A 21,104-nucleotide genomic window follows, 5' to 3' on the forward strand; every position below is an offset into this window, starting at 1 on the left:
CATCAAGTAAGAACTGCAAAGCCTTGAATTTACCCTGAAATGTACCTATTATTAGATCTTTTCAGGTGAAATTGTTTTGAAAGGGATGAGGAGAGGATCGAGGATGGTCTTTGGAAGAAAAGCTAAGGGATGAATTATGTAGAATAAATGATAATCATTATAGACTGAACCTTAAAAATTGAAAAACCTTCAGTAACAAAAGTTTTCATGCCAAAATTTATAATAGTACAGAAAACAAACATACAACTTTAATATATGGAAGGTTATATAAATTATCTTTGTCTTTTTATCAGCATGGGAATATTTATTTTTATATCATTTTCAAAAGAAGGCTAAAAAATTATATATATTACAATGAAAAGTTATGACTACCTTATGCCTGGAAAATATTTTAGAAAGAAATTTTAATAATAATAATTATGAAATAACCATAGAATTGGAAGAATTCACTAAGGGCACCTAGTCCAACCCTTCATTTTATATAAAGAAACTCAGACCCAAAGAATTAAAATGATTTGACTAGTTTTATTTCTAGTTAATGACAAAAATAGAGATTAGAATCCAGGTTTTTTCCTTATTGTATCTTGCCACTTCTATAAGTGGAAGCAGGTTGAGGGAATTTTCTGGAGATGCTTCAATGCATATTCTAGTTGAGAAAATAGCCATTCAGGAAAAGGAGATTCGGTCTTTAGAATCAAGGCCACCCTAGAGACAGCACTGTCCCATAGAAATATAATGCATACCACCTATCCACCCATGTAATTTAAAATATTCTAGTAGTCAAATTTAAAAAGTAAAAAGAAACAGGTGAAGTTAATTTGAATAGTATATTTAACCCAACATATCCAAAATATGTTTTCAACATATAGTCAGTATAAAAAATTGAGATATTTTACATTCTTTTTTTCTATACTTAGTCTTCAAAATCTGGTGTGTAGTTTATACTTCCAGCACAGTCAGTTCCTAGAGCCATATTCAAGTGCTCAATAGCCACACATGACGGGTGGCTACCATATTGGACAGCATAGCCCTGGAATATGGGTGCCTGGTCAATGTACTTACGCCCTTTGTTAAGTGTGAAGGGTCATACAATGAGAGAGATTCTAAGTAATTTGGGTGTGATTTGAGAGGGACTATGAAAGTCTCCTCCCTCAAAATCCTCATTAACCTTCTCTGCATTGGGAGAGGGATTGGAGAAAAGCATAACTAGGCCACTTAGCCAGGCAGGGTGAGGCCTTTCACTGCGTCATGACTCACAGTCCTGTCAATTCTCCTCATCAGGGCTGCTTCTCCAAAGAGAATTCAGACAATTCAGATTTGATGGGAGGGCCTCTTTGTGTCAGCTGGCCAGGGGCCCAGGTGCCACAGAAGCACGTCCTCCTGATGGGAATTAGGAACACCAGATCTCATTTTAGGTTCAGAAAACAAAACTAAATTTTTTGGAAAATGGCTACCATGATTTTTTCCTATAGTTTTCCTTCTTAGAGTTCCTTAGTGTTTTGCTTTGTGGTTTTGAAAATGTAACCCTCTCTTGGATATTAAAGGGAACCAAAGATTTTTTACAGTCTTGAGCTAAAGTTTCATGGATGGAATAGCTTATTTCCTAGAATCAGGCATGGCAGGGTTAATGCTGAAGTGAAAGGTTCCCAATGGGGAAGACAAATTTGGAGCCAGGGGTCAACTCTTTCCAAAAGCTTATCTCTGTTAAAATCTTTCAGGTCTTGAGCTAATATGATAGTGAGAAATTATTGGGTCAAAATCGAAGAAAGGCAAGAACCTAGAGAAGTGAGCCCAGAGCTCAATGCTGCTTTCACCTGGAAGGCATTCGATGTTCTGGAAGGAATAACCACAAAACTGAGCAGCAGTTCTGGTAGTCTTGGGAAGCAAAGGGGCCAAAAGACAAAGCCTGGGCTCACCCCAGATAAGGAGTCAATAAATACCCTCTGCCTTTAAGCTGGAATCCCAAAGAGCTTTGCCCTCAGGAAAATGGTGAAGTGGAAATAAATCAGTCCTCTTACTAACTTGCAGCCCAGCTTTGGATCACCTAAGTAATTCAGGACAATCTCAGTCTCTGAGCATGGATAAGGCAGTGTTGGACTGGTAGATTAAAACACCTGGAGAAAGTTAGCAAAAATTTTCTCTGGTGAAGATTAAAATCATTCTAGGCCTCAAATTCTTCCTAAGAATAATTTCTCAAATAGCAGAACAGATGCAAATATAATCTAGGACCAGGAAACAAGATACCATCAGGGAAAACTGGTAGTAAGTACAGACCACAGAAACAGAACCACAGAAGATTTATATATTGGAATCAGACAAAGATTATAAAAATATGGATAATATGTTTAAAGAAATAAAAATAAGATCGAAAAATCTGTAAGGAGTGCTAAATATAAAAAGCAACTTAGCGTATTTGAAAAGGAACCAAATAGAAATTCTAAAGCTAAAAAAATTACTAATAACAGAAATTAAGAACACAGTAGATGTGTGTAATAGTAGATCTGATACAGGTACAGAGAGAATTTGTGAACTGGAAAATAGATCAGAAGAAATTTTCCAGATTGTAGGGAAAAGACAAAATATTGGAAAATATTTTAAGATGAAGGTTTACAACTTTAGTACTTATTAATAGAATTATTTGTTGTTATGAAAATAAAAATAGATACTATATATGAAAGTATCTAGTACATGCCCTTGCATTTAGTGGGTACTCAAGAAGTATTTGCTGAATTTGAAATTTGGTTATTTCAAAAATCATCTTTGTCACTTTTTATAACTTCCATTTCTTTGTCAAAGTATTCAGGTTTCTCTTTTAATTTTTAAATATACTAATCATAGTCATTCTCTATTCTGTGTCTTATAATTCCAATCTCTGAAATTTTGGGATCTATTACTGCTATTTCTTATCATGTTATCTTATTTTCTTGTATGTTTTATGAGTTTTTACTATAAGATAATTTGGGGGGGGGATTTATTTCTGGGACATCTTTGAGACTAGAATTGAGGTTAAATTCTTCCAGAGGATTTGCATTTGCTTTTGAGAGTTGCCTTACGGCATAACCAACCCCAAATTATTTTATATTAATTTTTGTGTGTGTGTGTGTGTGGTACGTGGGCCTCTCACTGTTGTGGCCTCTCCCGCTGCGGAGCAGAGGCTCCGGACGCGCAGGCTCAGCGGCCATGGCTCACGGGCCCAGCCGCTCCGCGGCATGTGGGATCTTCCCGAACCGGGGCACGAACCCGTGTCCCCTGCATCGGCAGGCGGATTCTCAACCACTGCGCCACCAGGGAAGCCCCCTATATTAAAATTTTGACAGGAGATTTTTAAGACAACACAGGTAATATGAATGAATGAAAAATAAGTGTAGGGACAACTTATGATACAAATTTCCAGAGAAAGAATTTTCCTTCACTTAGGGTCAAAGTTATGATAGGTATGTGTTCTGCTGTTCCATTTTTGTGACAAAAAATAAGTGTCTTTTATTTTAGAATAGTTTTAGATTTACAGAAAAATTGTGAGATAATACAGAGAGTTCCCATATACCCCATATCCAATAGCCCTTATTATTGACATCTTTTATTAGTATGGTCCATTTGTTACAATTAATAAACAAATGCTGATGTATTAACTATAGTTTATACTTTACTCAGATTTCCTTAGTTTTTACCTAACATCCTTTTTTCTGTTGCAATATCCCACCCAGGATAACACATTACCTTTAGTTATCATGTCTTCTTAGGCATCTCTTGGCTGTGACAGTTTCTAAGAATTTCCTTGTTTTTGATGATCTTGACAGTTTTGAGAAGTGCTGGTCAGGTATTTTGTAGAATGTCCTTCAATCGGAATTTGTCTTGTGTTTTTCTCATGACTAGACTGGGATTATGGGTTTGGGGGAAGAAGATCACAGAAGTAAACTGCCATTTTCATCACATTTTATCAAGGGTACCTACTGTCAACATGGTTTATGATTGTGGGTGTTGATCTTGGTCACCTGACTGAGATAGTGTTTGTCAGGTTTCCCCACTGTAAAGTTACTCTCCCCTCCCTTTCCACTCTGTGCTCTTTGGTTGGAGGTTATTATGTAGAGCCCACACTTAAGGAGTAAGGAGTTTTGCTCCATCACCTCCTTAAGGGTAGGGTATCTATATAAATTATTTGAAATTCTTCTGCATGAAAGTTTTGTCTCATCTCTCTCATTTATTTATATCTGTATGGACTCATGGATATTTATTGTATACTTTGAATTATAATTCAAAGCTTTTTTATTTATTTTGTTTCTCAAATTGTTCCAGCTTTGGCCATTGGGAATTCTTTCAGTTAACTTCTATGTCCCTTTGACATACTCTCATCATTGTGGGGTTTAGTTTAGTTTAGTTTTGGGTTTTTTTGAAGCACTTCATGACTTTCTGGCATTATAAGATGTCCCAGGCTCATCTATATCTATAAATATCTATATCTACAAGTATCTATAAATGCTTCTATACGTAACCATTTGTTTCTTTATTAGGCTAAACATGAGTTCCCATTGTAATCTCCAACTAACCTATTATGTAGATCATTCTAACCTCCTCTCCTTCCTTATGTGTAAACTCCTACTCCAACAGGAAAAAACGGCTCCCACCAAGTAAACAGATGGTGATCTATTTACTTAATTACTCAACTGCATAAGTATACAGGTATCACAGTATTGGAAGTGTTAACCTGTACCCTCTGTAAAACAACTTTATCAGTTAGAGTACAGTACTTATGTACAGTTAATTTTGCCTTTTTTACAGATTCTATTCATACCCAAAGTTACTTAGGTCAGTACCTTTTTCCCTTACCTCTTTCATACATTTATAATACAGTTAGAATGTCACATTTTGCATTCCATCCTGGGATCCTTCAACCCCCTAAATCACTTTTTAAAAATTTGTATGCATTAAAGTTTACTCTTTGTCTCTAATTTACTTTTATAGTGAGAGTATCCTTTGGGGATCGCAGTTTTTTGCAGGAGTCTTCTATTGGAATCCTCACCTGGGCTGGTCCTGGGCTTTATATCCATTGCCATTCTGCCCATAGTCATCACAGTGTAAGAAGAAACACTCAGGGCAAAGCTGCTGTTAGCATTCACTCTCTTGTTAGAGGTCTTGCTTTTACTTGGGTTTATAAATCTATTGGTTCCTTTCTTTCTTTCCAGCTCAGCAATATATTTATATTTTATATTTTATTTGTTTTGATAAGGAGGGTTGTTCAGTATACCTAATCAAACATGCTGCCAGAAATGGAAGTCTTTTCTACATTATTTAAATTTTTTTATATCATATTATATATAAATGTTCTTTAAGTTTCCTCAGCTCTTTATTTTTAGAAACAGGAACAGTAAAAATTATGAATGAGTTAAATAAATAATGCTTCAAAATCAGCCCCCATCTGCTATAGATAGTGTTGTTAGTGAGAGATTAAAGAACAGACTATAGCAATGTGTATAGTAAGAGAATATGGCTTTAAAATATATTTAGAACACAGAATTTTGTATTAGGAAATCTAACTATCATTATTTTATTGTTATTTAATTTTATTGAAATGACTTCTATGAATTGAGAATTACTTTCTGTGTATCTCTAAGTGTCATGTTTCTTAGTTATCCTATAAACAGTGGTTAATGTGCAGGTGGCTGAGTAAAACTGAGTTAGAGATACATGAAGAAACAAATTTCAATGGATAAACATTCTATCATCACCACGAGAGACTGCAGCTCCTGTTTTAGAGAGATACCAGTGTTTTATCCATTTTAGTGTCACCCTTCAGTGAGCATGTGAAACAACACGAATGTTGAAGAAAAGTGACTCCTAGTACCCTTGTTTCTTAGGTTTCTGTTGCAAGACTACTCATCATGTTGCCACCATTATGCCTCTTTTTGTTCCTGGTATAAAGCATGTTAGCACTGTCCCTGTTGCTACCTAATATGAGTTGTTATGCCTATAATAAAACGTTATTCCAGGAGGCATCTGAGTTCAGTGTTGAGGGAACATGAGTTTGCCACATTCAATAGGAAAAAAGAAAACCAAAACATTTTTCTTTTTTCCTTTTCCTGGACAAAAATGATGAAACCTCTTAGATATGTCTCAGAAAAGGAAGCAGAAATATGTACCATGAAATCTAGTTCCCAGTGCCCTTACATATAGAGCCGCTTACTCCCCACCTGCTTGCATTCTACAGTGCTTGATTCTACAGAAAACTTGTTAGAAAACAACTTTTGACAATTTAGGGACTGATCATCTCTAAAAAATAAATTTACATGATTCTGATGGAACATTGTGGAGTGTCACCTGAAAAGTATACTTGCCTTCAGTTTATGGTAACCTCAACATCCAGAAACCCAAATTATCTCTGAAAATTTGTAAATTGCTTTGTACAGAAGGCCTCAATCTCATTATCATGGGGTTGTGCTGAAATTCATTATGCAGTCCTATATCTGAACTGACTGGGAGAATTTTCTCAGCGTGACATAAATCCTTAGATGGTAGAGACTGATGATCATTGTGAGAAGAACCCACATTTTCTTTTCTTTTCTCTTTTCATTGTTAAATGTTTCAATTGCATTTCTCACTTTAACTGGGTCTAAGTCACTTACTTGTCAATGGCTGAATTAGGTTTGTTAACAATGAAGGAAAGGAAATTCATTCTTCTGAAAAAAGAATCAATAGCAGTAGGCAGTGCCCTCCAAGCAGGAAAAAATATATAATTTCAATGTTCATCATTTAAAATTGTGGAATTCTTATCTTGAACCCTTCTTTTCCTTTGAATATACAATATTAAAATACAACTATACAAGTGATTTATTTCTGAGAAATTCAGCTGAGCATTACAGAAAGAAGATGGGCTTTGAATTCAGACAGACGAGAGTTTGAATCCCAACTCTGTTATTTAACAGCTATATGACTGGCTAATTTATTTAATTTCACTGAATATTAGTTTCCTCCTTTCCATAGTGGGAAATAACAGTAGTTACAGTGCTAAATATTAAATTAGGTCAGTGATATATTTAATGTGCTTGTCACTCAGTAGGTACCTAAGGATAGTTGGAATTAGCATCACTACATGGTTGTTTCTATTGTAGTGTTATTATTTGTTATATAACTATTCTGCTGTGTTTTATATATTCAGAGAGAAAAACTTGTAGAAGCAAATTAGCCTGGACAAGTTAAAATAAAGAGCTTAGTCAGAGAACACTTGAATGATAATTAAATATTGATAAAGGGAAAGGTAATTAAATTAATTGGTTGCTAAGGTATTTTTCCCAATTAAAAGTCAATCCCATGGGGTTAAATAAAGACTTTCTGTGTGTCGAAATTTCATTTACTATTCCATTATTCATCCATTCAAAAACAGCACATTTATGTAATGTGAACTATATGCTAGGCATTGTGGGAGAGGAAAGATCAAGGGGTAGGAGCATGCAAAGAGAAATTCATCTGATAAGCAAGGTGCTTTTTTCAAATCATAAATATACAAAAAATGCTCATCCTCACCAATAAAGAATACAAATTAATAAAAATACCAAATAGGATTGAGAAAAATTAGAAAGACTAATAACATTTAAAATTGACAAAGAGAGAGAGACATTCTCATCTACTGTTTGGGAGAGTATAAATTGTTACAATTATTCTTGGGAGGCAATTTAACAATATCTACCTAAATTTAAAATGTGCAAGCCTAAAATTCCAATTTTAAGAATTTATCCTATAGAAATAATATCTTGATGACATAAAGATATACATAGAAAGAGGTTTTGTTGCAGCATTGTTTATAATAGCAAAAAAGAAAGGGAGGAGCAACAGAATATTGTACACCTGTATTAGCTATGTATTGCTGTGTAACAAATTATCCCCAAAATTATCAGTTGAAAACAACAAATATCTATTACCTTATTTCTTTAAGGGTCATGAATTTGGTTTTGGCTTAGCTGGGTGCTTCTGGCTCAGAGTCTCTCATGAGATTACAGTCAGGATGTTGACCAGGACTGGAGCCTTTGAAGACTTGACTGGGACTGAAGGATCTGCTTCCAAGATGGCCCACTCATGTCTGTTGGCAGAGGACCTCAGCCCCTCTGTACATGGACCGTGTGAACCTTTCCATGGAGCTTCTTGAGCATCCTCATGACATGGCAGCTGTATTCTCTCAGGAAAAATGATCTAAAAGACAGCAAGAAGGAAGCTACAATGCCTTTCATGAACTGGTCTTAGAGATCACACATTATCATTTCTATAATATTCTATTCATTAGCACCAAGTTACCAAATCCAGTCTAAGCTCAAGGGAAAGTGAATTAGGCTCCATTTTTAGAGGGAAGGGTGTTGAATGATTTATGGATATATTTTAAAACTATTTAACTTGTCCTCTAGCCACAGATTAAAATTATTCTCACATAGAAAATATACTCATCCCCTTCCAACACCTCCCAACCAACCTCGTTTCAACAATTTATTGCATCGGTTTAAAGTCCAGAAACATGTCAACTTAATCAGATCCAGGTGAGGCTTCAGCTTGTCAGGTGTCATTCCTTAAGTACAACTCCTTGAGTATGGTTTCTTAGATCTCAAGCCCTGTAAACTAAAGAGACAAGTTATCCATATATATATACATCCATATACACACACATAAATACATACAGGAGGGGATAACTCATCCTATATATATACATATATATGTATATGTATATGTATATATGGGACAGGCACGGGATAACCACTCTGGACATTCTTGTTCAAAAAGAGAAAAAATGGGATGTCCAAAGCAGTCACTGTTCTATAGCAATTCTGAAATCCACTCAGCTACATGTTAGAAGTTCTTGATTCAAACTCATTCGTACTCCTGACCAGGAATGATTGTTCATGGCTCTTGGCTTCAAGAACCCCTGAAGGTCACCTGGCACATCAGGTACATTTTCTACTTTCCTGATTCATTCCTCCTTTTCCTTGAAAGTTAGCCTATTTTGGAGCTGTGTAGTTTTCTCAGTAAAATTTTGGAGTTCCAAATGCCTGTTTTCATTGTGTACTATCTCCTTCAGTCTAAGCTGGTGTTATTTCTGTAATTATAATTATTTTTAGAAACTCTGTGGGCCTCCCATGAATCTTATCAGGGTTCACTTCATTAGACAAAATCCACACCCACAAATCTCTTCAAGGTAAATTCTTCTCTACCTTGAGCTTCTGCTGAACTATGGAAGGACAGTATCCTTTTGGTTCTTCAAAGCTCTGTTGTTTGAACAGTTCTCTGAGGCAGCATCTTAGATCTTCCTGAGGTCATAAGCAAAGTATTTTAAAGCTATACTCTTAGCCTCATCTCTAAACTAGGCTTTCTTGGCAGTGGCCTGGAATTGATCTTTGCTGCAAACCCATTTCTTCATTTTAGTTTTGTTTGCCATCTGGAAAGACAGAATTTTTAAAAACCATCCAGTTCTGGCTTCTTTGTGTTTAACAATCCTTCCTTTGGTTTCTCTCTTTCCTCTCATATTTCATTACAATCAGCAAGAAGAAACCAGATGGCACCTTCAGCATTTTACCTGGAAATGTCCTTAGCTAGATCACCTGGCACATCAGGTACGTTTTCTACTTTCCACATTACCACATGGGACAGTCTTACTAAACTTTCTGCCACTATGTAACAAGGATCCCCTTTTCTCCAGTTTCTCTAAAGCTGTTCCTCACTTTCCTGTAAGCTCTCACCAGAGCCTCCCTATGGCAATCAGGCCTCTTTTAACACTTTCTGACACTCTCCTCAAAGCCTTTACAGCCTTTGCCCACTACCCAGTTCCAAAGCCACTTCCACATTTTTAGGTACTTAATAGATAGCACCCAACTTCCAGGTGTCACAATCAGTATCATTATCTACTGCTGTGTAACAAATTACTCCAAAACATAGCAGCTTATAACAACCATTTATTATATCACAATTGCTGTGGATCAAGAATCAGGAAGCAACTTAACTGGGTGGCTTTGGCTCAGGGTCTCTCATGAGATTATAGTCAAGATGTCACTGGGGCTGTTTTCACTTTTTAAAATTGAAGTATAGTTAATTTACAATGTTGTGTTAGTTTCAAGTGTACAGCAAAGTGACTCAGTTATATATATATATATATATATATATATATGTACATATATATATATATAAAATCTTTCTCAGATTATTTTCCATTATAGTTCCATTATAGGTATTACAAGATATTGAGTACAGTTCCCTGTGCTATACAGTAGGTCCTTGCTGTTTATCTATTTTATATACAGTAGTGTATATATGTTAATCCCAAACTCCTAATTTATCTCCCCCTCTCCCTCCCGTGGCATTCTTTTAAAGGCTTCAGTGGTGCTGGGGGATCCACTGCCAAGATGGTTCACTTGAATGTGTACTGTCAGAGGGCCACTGTTCCTCACTGGCTGTTGGCAAGGGACCTTAGTTCCTGGCCATATAGGTCTTTCTTCAGGACTTCTTGAGTGTCAGCATGACAAAGAACTGGCTTCTCTCAGAATTAGTGATCTGAGAGAGAAAGAGAAAAGGGGAAGCTGCAATGCCTTTTATGGTCTAGTCTCAGAAGTCACATAATGTCACTTCCACCACATTCTATTCATTAGAAGTGAGTCACTAAGTTCAGTCCACACTCAGGGGAGGGGAATTAGGCTCCACCTTTTGGAAAGGAGTATCAAGAATTAATGGACTTCCTTTACTTTGTGAATGTATTTTAAAACCATATCGATACCCATTAAAAATAATGAGGTATGTTAAAAAATACTAACTTAGAAAAGCATTGTTGATATATCATTAATTAAAAAGAACAGAGCAAGTTTTGTGATATGTATAGCAATGATATATATAGCGTGATTTTTTATTTTGGGAGAAACCGACCAAATCTTACATATGTAGGTGTAAGCATAAAAGTTTCTAGAAGCTTACAGATGAAAATGTTGATAGTGCTTACAGAGGTATGGTAGGTGGTTGGAAATGAACCTAGTGGACTGCAGAGGAGTGAGTTTTACACATTACATTGAAAAAGAGGAATAATTACATGTAATTTTTTACTCCTTCTTTGTGTCTTTCTGTGATTCCAAACTTGCTAAAATAAACATGTACTGCTTATATAATTAGAAGGTAGCAAGTGTGCATAACAGGGAGAGATTTTACTTTTAGCTATAAACATTGGATTGAGATTGGAAGAGAATGGAGATGAGACCTTACCCAAATCTCAACATAATGATCAAAAGCCCAACAGGAACACCAGTTTGTTAGTACTGAAGATCTGATTTGTTGAAAGTGGATAAAATCAGCCCTGTAAATGGTGAAAAACATAATTTCAATTCTATATGTTGGACCACAGGGTGTTGACAAGATTTTAAGAAAGAATATATAACAAAGGATTTCTGACTAATATGGCAGATTGAAACATGCCTTCCCTACTCTCCTCTCCTGAAATTCCATTACAATGTCAATAAAAGATGAGACAGACAGACAGACAGACACGCACACACACAAATAGAGAGAAGAAGAGGGGAGAGGGAGGTAGATATTGATAGAGAAAGAGAGAGGGAGAGAGAGTTTGAGAGAGAGAGAGAAAATGAGAGAGAGAAGGAGGGGAGAGAGGGAAGGGAACAGGAAGAGAAAGAACAGGAAGGAAGACAGTGGTGTCATTTTGGCAGCTGGAAAGCTGATGGATTAGTGGTGACTGACTCCTTAGACCTGGGGAAGCTGAAATCTAAGCCTACAAGAGCTGAAGCTAAGAAGTATGTCAACTCATGCCAGGGATTTCCAAAAAAGAAAGCTCAGGAATTGAATCCACCAAGTACTTCAAAATATTGGGGAACAGGTAGGGAAGAAAACAGTGTTGATTGAACAACTACATAGGGTGTACCCAGATCCTTCCCTCTATACCATTCCCCAGCTGGATAACTGCCTCTTCTTGAATCTGGCAGAAAACTAGAGGTTTACTCTCTGGAGATGTCAAACCAGAGGTCTCCGGACTTAGGGCATTCAGCAGAGAGGAGGACGGAGTACCATACCAAAAACAGGGGAACTGAATGAAAGCCTCTATTCTAAACAACCTCTTCCATGGTTCAGCTCTTAGAATGCTGGCAGTCATATTTAAAGGCAGGAGATTAGAGGATTCCTCTCTGAGGAAAGTGATCAGCCAAAGAGGAAAATGAGAAAAACAAAATAAACTACTTGCACTTGGGAGATCCCTAATGAAATGGCTGTGTTCTACTCAATTATCCTTCAGTGAAGCCAAGTCTTTAATAAGCCCTATTCTCTCTTCTCACAATTTTAAGTCCTCTTTCTTAAATATGAGCAAAATAAGAATAACAAGAGATTTGGGGGAAACTTTTAACATCAAAGAGACCAAAACAAATAGAAAAAGCACAGATGAAACAATATAGGAAGCAGAAAAAACAAAAACAAAAAAACTATAATCATCTTCAGGGATGATTACATCCCTGCATTACATCCATGACACATGCACACAAAAGTTATAAAAAGAACATTTAGAAAACCAAATAGACCTTAGAAATTTTAAAATATGATACAAGAAATTACAATTCTGGAATAAAGTTTAGAATGCATTAATGATAGGTATATAGAAAGTTATCAAATAAAAAAAGTTAACTATTAATTCTAGGGAAAACATAACATTATATAAGAAAAGAATGTAATACAGTACTTGGCTAAGATAAAAATAATGTTCACATAGACAAAATAATGCAAGCTCAAATACTGATCTATTTAAAAATATGATATAGATAAATGTGTGGGTAGATGAAGAAGGAGTCTGTGCGGTGTCCAGGGGAGTCATGATGTATCTTCAACAGTGGGAAGAGCCTAGAAAATCTCTAAAATACAAAATTAATAAATAGTAGAATAAACTTGCTCATTAGAAAGCTGTGGTAGGTATCTGTCATTTCTTTTCAGGCTGTCTAGCTCCTTTTGAACAACATACTGTTATATTTGGGGAATTTACCACCATATGAATCCTATATCCCCAAAATAAACTCCCGAATTCTGTTCCAGTGTCCTTTTCAGCTAGCACAGACATATGTGACCTGGGCTCCGCCAGCAGACTCACTCCCATGAGATTCTGATCTAGAAGTGAGTGACTTGAGGAAGGTGGTCCCATATGGAAAGCATTTGGCTGGTGAGGGCTGTGGCAGAACAATTCAGCTTCGGAGGGCAGCCACAAGGTTGAGTTCCAGAGCAGAATTGACCTCCATGGGGCACGTGGTGGTAGAATGTGTCTTTTTTCAGGGGAGTCTGCTGTATGGTTTAATCACTTCTTGGAAGCTTAGCATCCCCATGAGCTACCCCACGTCTAGAGTCAGTCTGTTGTTTCCAAGTACCTAACAACCCTCAGAACTACAGAGGCAAATACGAAATGAATAGCTAAAGAACTTGAAATGGTTGGTTACCTCTGGGAGTGAAAATCAAGGGTGGGAAGAGGTTCATCAGGAAACTACTGTTTTTTGTCTTTTTTGTCTTTCTCTTGGGCTTTCTAACCATGACTATTTGACTTTCTAGCTATGTACATATATAAGTTTGATAAAAATTAAAACTGAAACAAAAGAAAACAAAGAGACAATAAGAACTATCTTTTGGAGAGTATAAATGCACCAGAGAGTGCTACCTCTCCTTTTTTTGTCTGTGGGAGGCATCACTAACCGATAAAGCTCTCATTCCCTACAGAGGCTGGAATCTCACTCACAATCCTTGCCAACACTTATTTTTAGGTATATTGGAGTTCGGTCTTCAGTTGAAAACTCTTTGCCATTCTTGGCCTAAGAAGAAATGCTCAGTCTTGCATTTCTGAACTTAAGTGAAAGCAAGCCCAGAATATGTTTCACAGTATACAGAAGTAGAACATATATCCTAATTCTGAGAAATACCTTTATTAAAGGATGTACGTCAGCACTATAGAACTCTGTTATTCCAGTGAAATTGCTACAGTTGAAAGAAGTCATTTAGGTTTCTGAACATTAACATGAAGATATACTTTGAAGCTTTACAGCACTATGATTAATAGAATTTTATTACCTCAGAGTTTTCAAAGTAGCTTAATCTCTTCACTAGCAGTATTGGCATAGCATTTTATAAGAAAATCATGTTCCTTCAAGTCAACATATAGTTAATTCACATCTGGAGATGAGGCTACTATGACAACATGACAATTTATTGTGGTTTGAACACCTTTGGAAAAGGAATTATTAAAAGGAAGAGAACAGAAATGCTTTGTGATAGAAAAAATAGAATACCAGAATTATCTGGACAATTTTTAACAGTCATTTGCAAGGACTTATTGGCACTCTTTTATCTTGGTGTTCTTTCTTTCTTTTTTCATTTCTATGACACAGTGGTAGGATTATTTGTTCTATAATGAAAATGAGTTTCTGTACAAGATTCAAGAAACATACTTAAATCCATCGAACACAGCATCTGTTAAAATCTCCTGGCATTAAAGAAAATGTTTAACTGGATTTATTTCCAACCTTTTTATGAAATATAGAACAATTGAGAACTAATTAGAGATCTAATAACCCTCTCTACTATTTCTACAGGTTGGACCATTGCTTTATGTAGAGAGAGGTATATCAAGAAATCACTTTCTAAACAGCTTTAGGGTAGACATGAAATTGAATAGAGGAATACATTTTTCTCTGAATCTACTGTCTTCATTGTAAAGGTACAGAAAGAAGTTAGCTATGAGATGAAAGCCTTATGTGAAATGTGTAGAACAGGAGCTAGTGGGTTCCCTCAGAGCTTCCTGACACATCCATGGCATCTGTGCTATTCCTCAATCAGGACACATCTGCACTGTCTTTGATTCTTCCTGTTCTTTCACTTTTTTTTCTCAAATTGAAGTATAGTTGATGTAAAATATTATATTAGATTCAAGTGTTTAATATAGTGATTTGACAATCAAATACATGACAAAATGATCAACACAATAATTCTAGTAACCATTTGTTACATACAAAATTATTACAGTTTTATTGACTATATTCCTTATGTTGTCTATTACATCTTGTGACTCATTTATTTTATAACTGGAAGTTTGTACCTCTTAATCCCGTTCACCTATTTTGCCAAACTGTCCCTCCTCCTCCCTGACAATCGCCTGTTTGTTCTATGTATCAATGAATCCATTTCTGTTTTGTTTGCTCATTTGTTTTGTTTAGATTCCACATATAAGTGAAATTATACAATATTTGTCTTTATCTGACTCATTTCACTTAGCATAATACCTCTAGCTTGTGACTCATTTAGTTTATAACTGGAAGTTTGTACCTCTTAATCCCGTTCACCTATTTTGCCAAACTGTCCCTCCTCCTCCCTGACAATCGCCTGTTTGTTCTATGTATCAATGAATCCATTTCTGTTTTGTTTGCTCATTTGTTTTGTTTAGATTCCACATATAAGTGAAATTATACAATATTTGTCTTTATCTGACTCATTTCACTTAGCATAATACCTCTAGGTGCATCCATGCTGTCACAAATGGCAAAATTTTATTCTTTTTTATGGCTGAGTAATATTCCAGTGTGTGTGTGTGTGTGTGTGTGTGTGTGTGTGTGTGTGTATGTGTATGTATATTACATCTTCTTTGTTCACTCGTCTATCCATGAGCATTTAGGTTGCTTGCATATCTTGGCTTTTGTAAATAATGCTGCAGTGAATATAAGGGTGCATATATCTTTTCAAATTAGTGTTTTGTTTTCTTAAGGTAAATACCCAGAAGTGGAATTGCTGGATCATATGGTAGTTCTGTTTTTAATGTTTTGCAGAACCTCCACAGTGTTTTCCATAGTGGCTGTACCAATTCACATTCTCACCAGCAGCGCACAAGGGTTCCCTTTCTCCGCATACTTGCCAACACTTGTTATTTTTTGTGTACTTGATAATTGCCATCTTAACAGGTGTGAGGTGGTATCTCACTGTGGTTTTGATTTGCATTTCCCTGATGATTCGTGATGTTGAGCATCTTTTCATGTACCTGTTGGCCATCTGTATGTCTTCTTTGGAAAAATGTCTATTCAGGACATCCACTCATTTTTTAAGTGGATTGCTAGTTTTTCTAAAAATAAATTGAGTTGTATGAGTTATTCTTATATTTTTGATATTAACCTCTTATCAGACATATTTTCAAATATTTTTTCCCATTTGGTAGGCTGCCTTTGCATTTAGTTGATATTTTTCTTCTTGGTGTAAAAGCTTTTTTAGTTTGATATAGTCCCATTTGTTTATTTTTCCTTTTGTTTCGGTTGCCTGGCTCCAATGCCAGCCAAGGGCACCTGCCAGGCCTGGTGAAGTGTGGGGCCCACTTTGGAAGAGCACCATGCTGTTGGGTTCATGGGTGAACCCAGGGTTAATTGGTTGCATGGGGAGAGTCAGTAATGGCACCTGCCAGCACTGGGCCAGCTAGGTAGAGGGTGAGCTAGAAAGAAAAAAAATCCAACCAACCAAACAACAAAACTGGCATCCACCAGCTCCTTTATAAGAAAAAGTTCCATCAGATCCCTGCCCCTCAGGCACATACCCTAAAATTAGTCATTGAATCTCCAGGTGCCTTTCATACTGCTGCTTCTGTGCTGGGCCTTGGAGTTTTTGCGTGTTCCCCTTAAGTGTGGATTCTCAGTTTCCTACAGCACTCTGGCCCACTTTGATATAAGTCCCACTTGTTTTCAAAGCCAGATGTCATGGGGGCTCATCTTCCCTGTGTGGGTGCCCTGGGCTGGGGAGCCCAATGTGGGTTTCGGAGCCCTTGCTCCTCAGGGGGAACCTCTGAGGCTGTGATTTCCCTTCTGCCTGTGGGATGTGGATCCCAGCCAGACCGTGTCTCCACCCCTCCTATTCATCTCAATGTGGCTTTTACCCTTTACCTTTTTACTTATTTATTTTTTGGCCACCACGTGGCATGAGATATCTTAGTTCCCCTACTGGGGATGGAAACTGTGCCCACTGCAGTGGAAGCGTGGAGTCTTAACCACTGGACCACCAGGGAAGTCCATACCCTTTATCTTTAGTTGTAGAACATCTTTTTTGCTAGTCTTCAGGCTGTTCTCAGAGATAGTTTCCCCATATGTAGTTGTAAATTTGGTGTGTCCATGGGAGGAGGTGAGCTCAGGATCTTCCTACTCTGCCATCTTGAACCACCTCCACACCTTTACCCTGGCATTTTTCAGTCACACTTTCCTATTCCTTGGAATTTGATTGTGTCTGTCTTGTCTTTATTTTAATCACATGGCTAACGTGCAAGGGCACATGTTTTTAGCTTGAATTTCCTGGCCCACAAAGTCTCAGAGGAGGTTGCATCTCAGGTCCTGGAGAGGAAGAACCAGCAGGGCATGGTAAATGAGATATGGGGCAATGTGGGTAATGACACAGTATTAGACAAAGCATCAGAAAAACTAGGCTCCCAAATTCTGCCAAAGCAGTGGAGCGACTTTGGGTAAGCCACTTAACCTCTGAATCTCATTTCTCTCATCTGTGAAATGAGATGATTGGGTTTAATCATCTCTAAGATCCTTCCCTGCATCCAAATCCCTTAATATTGATATGGCATGTCTTAATCTTTTAGGATTCCTATGGATGAGTGTTAAACATAGAAAGTATGTAGGAAGGGTAGCGGGTAGCCTGTATTCTCTTAGGGAAACCAAAAAACATGACCAGTGTTAAAGCAGTGCTAAGACACATAGAGTTCACGTAGGAATCCATTTGAGTAGTTTAAGGTTGCTATGATTATGTCTAGTGAGAAAAAGGTATTAAGAAGCTGAGTATAAAATATCTTTATAGGAACTATCTATGTAAAGAACAAAGCTTCAAGAAAAATGGAAAGTAAACTCCCTAAAGGCATAAAGTGACTCACATATGTTTTTAGTTGTTTGTTTTTAAACAATGTATAAAAAGGAATAGTATACTTTTTTGGTAAGGAGACTTAACTTGGTTGGGTAGGATATGGGGGGTGGGGGCAATTCAGATCACAGCCTTAACCCTATCTCACAAATTTGAGCAAATTAATTATTTTTCTTTATTTTTGGTTCATCATCCATTAAACTTTGAAGGTTTACTATTTACTTTTTAGTACTGTATGAAGGAAGGTAATTCAGCAGAGTGTTAGGGGACAAAGACTGTAGAGTCAGACAGAACTGGAATTGAATCCCAGCTCCATGACTTACCTCTCATGTGTCCTTGGGAAAATGAAGTAATCTCTCTGAGCTCAGTTTTCTCATCTGTGAGGAAAGAACAGAAATCTTCTGTGACAGAAATCTTCCATTTTTGCCTGCCAGGCATTTTTCTACCTTCCTGTAGGGACACTCACTCCACTCACTCCACGTGCTTAGCTCAGTAGGGGTTGAGCTCTGTTCTGTTTGCATGGTTGGATATGACCTGGGCCTGGTCTACCACATTGCCCACCTCCCTAATCAATCTCAACTTCAGGGAGAGGCAGAACGCCCAAGGGAGCCAATCAGACAATTCCCTGGGATTTTACTCCCAGAACTGTAGAGAAGATGCTTCCATTTTGTTTGGGTTACTAAGGGGGTAGAATATAAGTTTGAGCCTATTGACGCCCACCATGATTGCTATAGGAAGAGAGATATTTACGAGATAGAGATGGGAATAAGGATAGGGATATAGATGGAGCTCGAGACAGAGGAGAGGATAGAGATAGAGCTGGGGAGAGGAGTAGAGTTAGGGATAGGAATAGGAATACAGTTAGAGATAGGCATAAAGATAGAGTTGGAAGTAGGGATAGGGACAAGGGTGGAGCTAGAGGTACGGATGGGGATGAGGGTGGGGCTAGAGGTAGGGACGGGAGGAGGGTAGGGTTAGAGGTAGGGATAGGGATAGTACCTTAATAGCACTGTTTGAGCCCTGGATCCAGCTGAACCACTACCCCCAGATCCTTTGGCTAATTGAGCCAGTAAATTCGTTTTGCTTAAACTAGTTTGACTTGTGTTCCTATCATTTACAACTAAAAGAGTCTGAACATAATACTTATCTCATGGAGTTATGGCAAAAAGTAAATAGAACAAAGCATGGAAAGCACATACCACAGGGCTTGGCAGGGACAAGTTGCCACAGTAAGATGCTAAACAGACAGTGGCCATTATGATAAGTAATTAAAGCTAACGTGTACTTATTTATACTTTTATACCATTTTTTACCCTAAGAAGGTTCAAGACAAAGAAGGTAAAATATAAAAAATTTAAAACAGTATAGTATAAAATGCTGATATGGTTTTTAAAAAAAAAATTGAGGCTCTGTCACCTAGACAACTAAGGAGTTGGAGCTAGGTTATTTAAAGTGGGGGGAGTGCTTCCTAGTGGAATGAGTCCCTAGTTGACCCATTCATTCATTCTTTTTTATTTTTATTCAGTTTATATACATCAGGTGATTATATGTGCTTGTTACAAGATGTACAAGGAAGAAATAACTGATTTCTTGCTTTTGAGCAGCTTATAGTTTAACATGAAGGATTGTGATACAATTATTTGACCCGGTGCAGTGCGTATAAGAGAAAGGACACAAGGGTTTGCTCTGGCTGGGGGAACATGAAGGTTTCAAAGAGTGGGGTGAGCATTTGAGCTGAGACTTGATATTTCCATGTTGTTGAGCACAGGGAGGATGTCCTAGACAGAACAAACCCAAACCTGTAGTGGGAGGAAGTGTGGCCATATTGCTGAAGCCTGGAGCTGGGGTTAGGAGGAACGGCAGACGTGAGGCTGGGCAGGGAGGCTGTCATCAGATCTTGGCAGGCCTCATGTGACGAGTCAAGGATGTTAGACAGGCAGGACTGGCTCCTGGGAGCACAACGGATAACGTGGATGGCTGGGTTCAGAGCAGGAGAGAGGCAGCATCAAGGGCAGGTGTGGAAGAAATGGCCAGGAAACATGTATCTGTTAGGATTCCGTTTGCCTGTGCATGCAACCACGAACAAACAATGCCTTGAACTAGAGGTTTATTTCTCTCTTTCACAAAATAATGCAAAGATAGGCAGCCAAGGACTGGTGAGTTTCCCCAGGTGTCAGAGCACAGGCTCCTTCCAGCTCTCTGTGTGGACCTCACTCAATATTTTCACATGATGCCGCTGAAGCCTGAGTCATCAAGTTATGTTCCAGACAGCAGGTTGATGGAAGGGGTCTAAGAAGGGTAGAGTATGCACTCCACACAATTCCATTTAAATCTTGTTGTCTAAAATGAGGTCATTTATCCACACCTAGCTGCAAGGAAGACTGGAAATTGTACATCTGAGTGGGCAGCAATGTATCCAACTAAAACCCAGCATGATATTCCTATAGAGGGGATAAAAGGGATTTTAGGAAGAAATTAGAAGGCCTGACACTGTACCGGAGGGGTGAAGCAGTGTGACACGGATGAGGCTGAATGCAAAGCTTTCCATCACTGCTAAAGGGAAGAAGCAAGAACAAGTTGACTGAGGAGGAGCTTCAAGATGGCGGAAGAGGAAGACGCAGAGATCGCCTTCCTCCCCACAAATACGTCAGAAATACCCCTACATGTGGAACAACTCCTACAGACACCTACTGAATGCTGGCAGAAGACCTCAGACCTCCCAAAAGGCAAGATCATATAAAAATGATACAAATAGATGGAGAGATATACCATGTTTTTGGATTGGAAGAATCAACATTGTGAAAATTACTCTACTACCCAAAGCAATCTATGGATTCAATGCAATCCCCATCAAACTACCACTGGCATTTTTCACAGAACTAGAACAAAACATTTCATAATTTGTATGGAAACACAAAAGACCCCGAATAGCCAAAGCAATCTTGAGAAAGAAAAACGGGGCTGGAGAAATCAGGCTCCCTGACTTCAGACTATACTAAAAAGCTACATTAATCAAGACAGTATGGTACTGGCAGCAAATCAGAAATATAGATGAATGGAACAGGATAGAAAGCCCAGAGATAAACGCACGCACATATGGTCACCTTATCTTTGATAAAGGAGGGAAGAATATACAGTGGAGAAAAGACAGTCTCTTCAATAAGTGGTTCTGGGAAAACTGGACAGCTACATGTAAAAGAATGAAATTAGAACACTCCCTAACATCATACACAAAA

Source organism: Physeter macrocephalus, chromosome 16 (genome assembly GCF_002837175.3).
Source record: "Physeter macrocephalus isolate SW-GA chromosome 16, ASM283717v5, whole genome shotgun sequence".
Taxonomy (NCBI): domain Eukaryota; kingdom Metazoa; phylum Chordata; class Mammalia; order Artiodactyla; family Physeteridae; genus Physeter; species Physeter macrocephalus.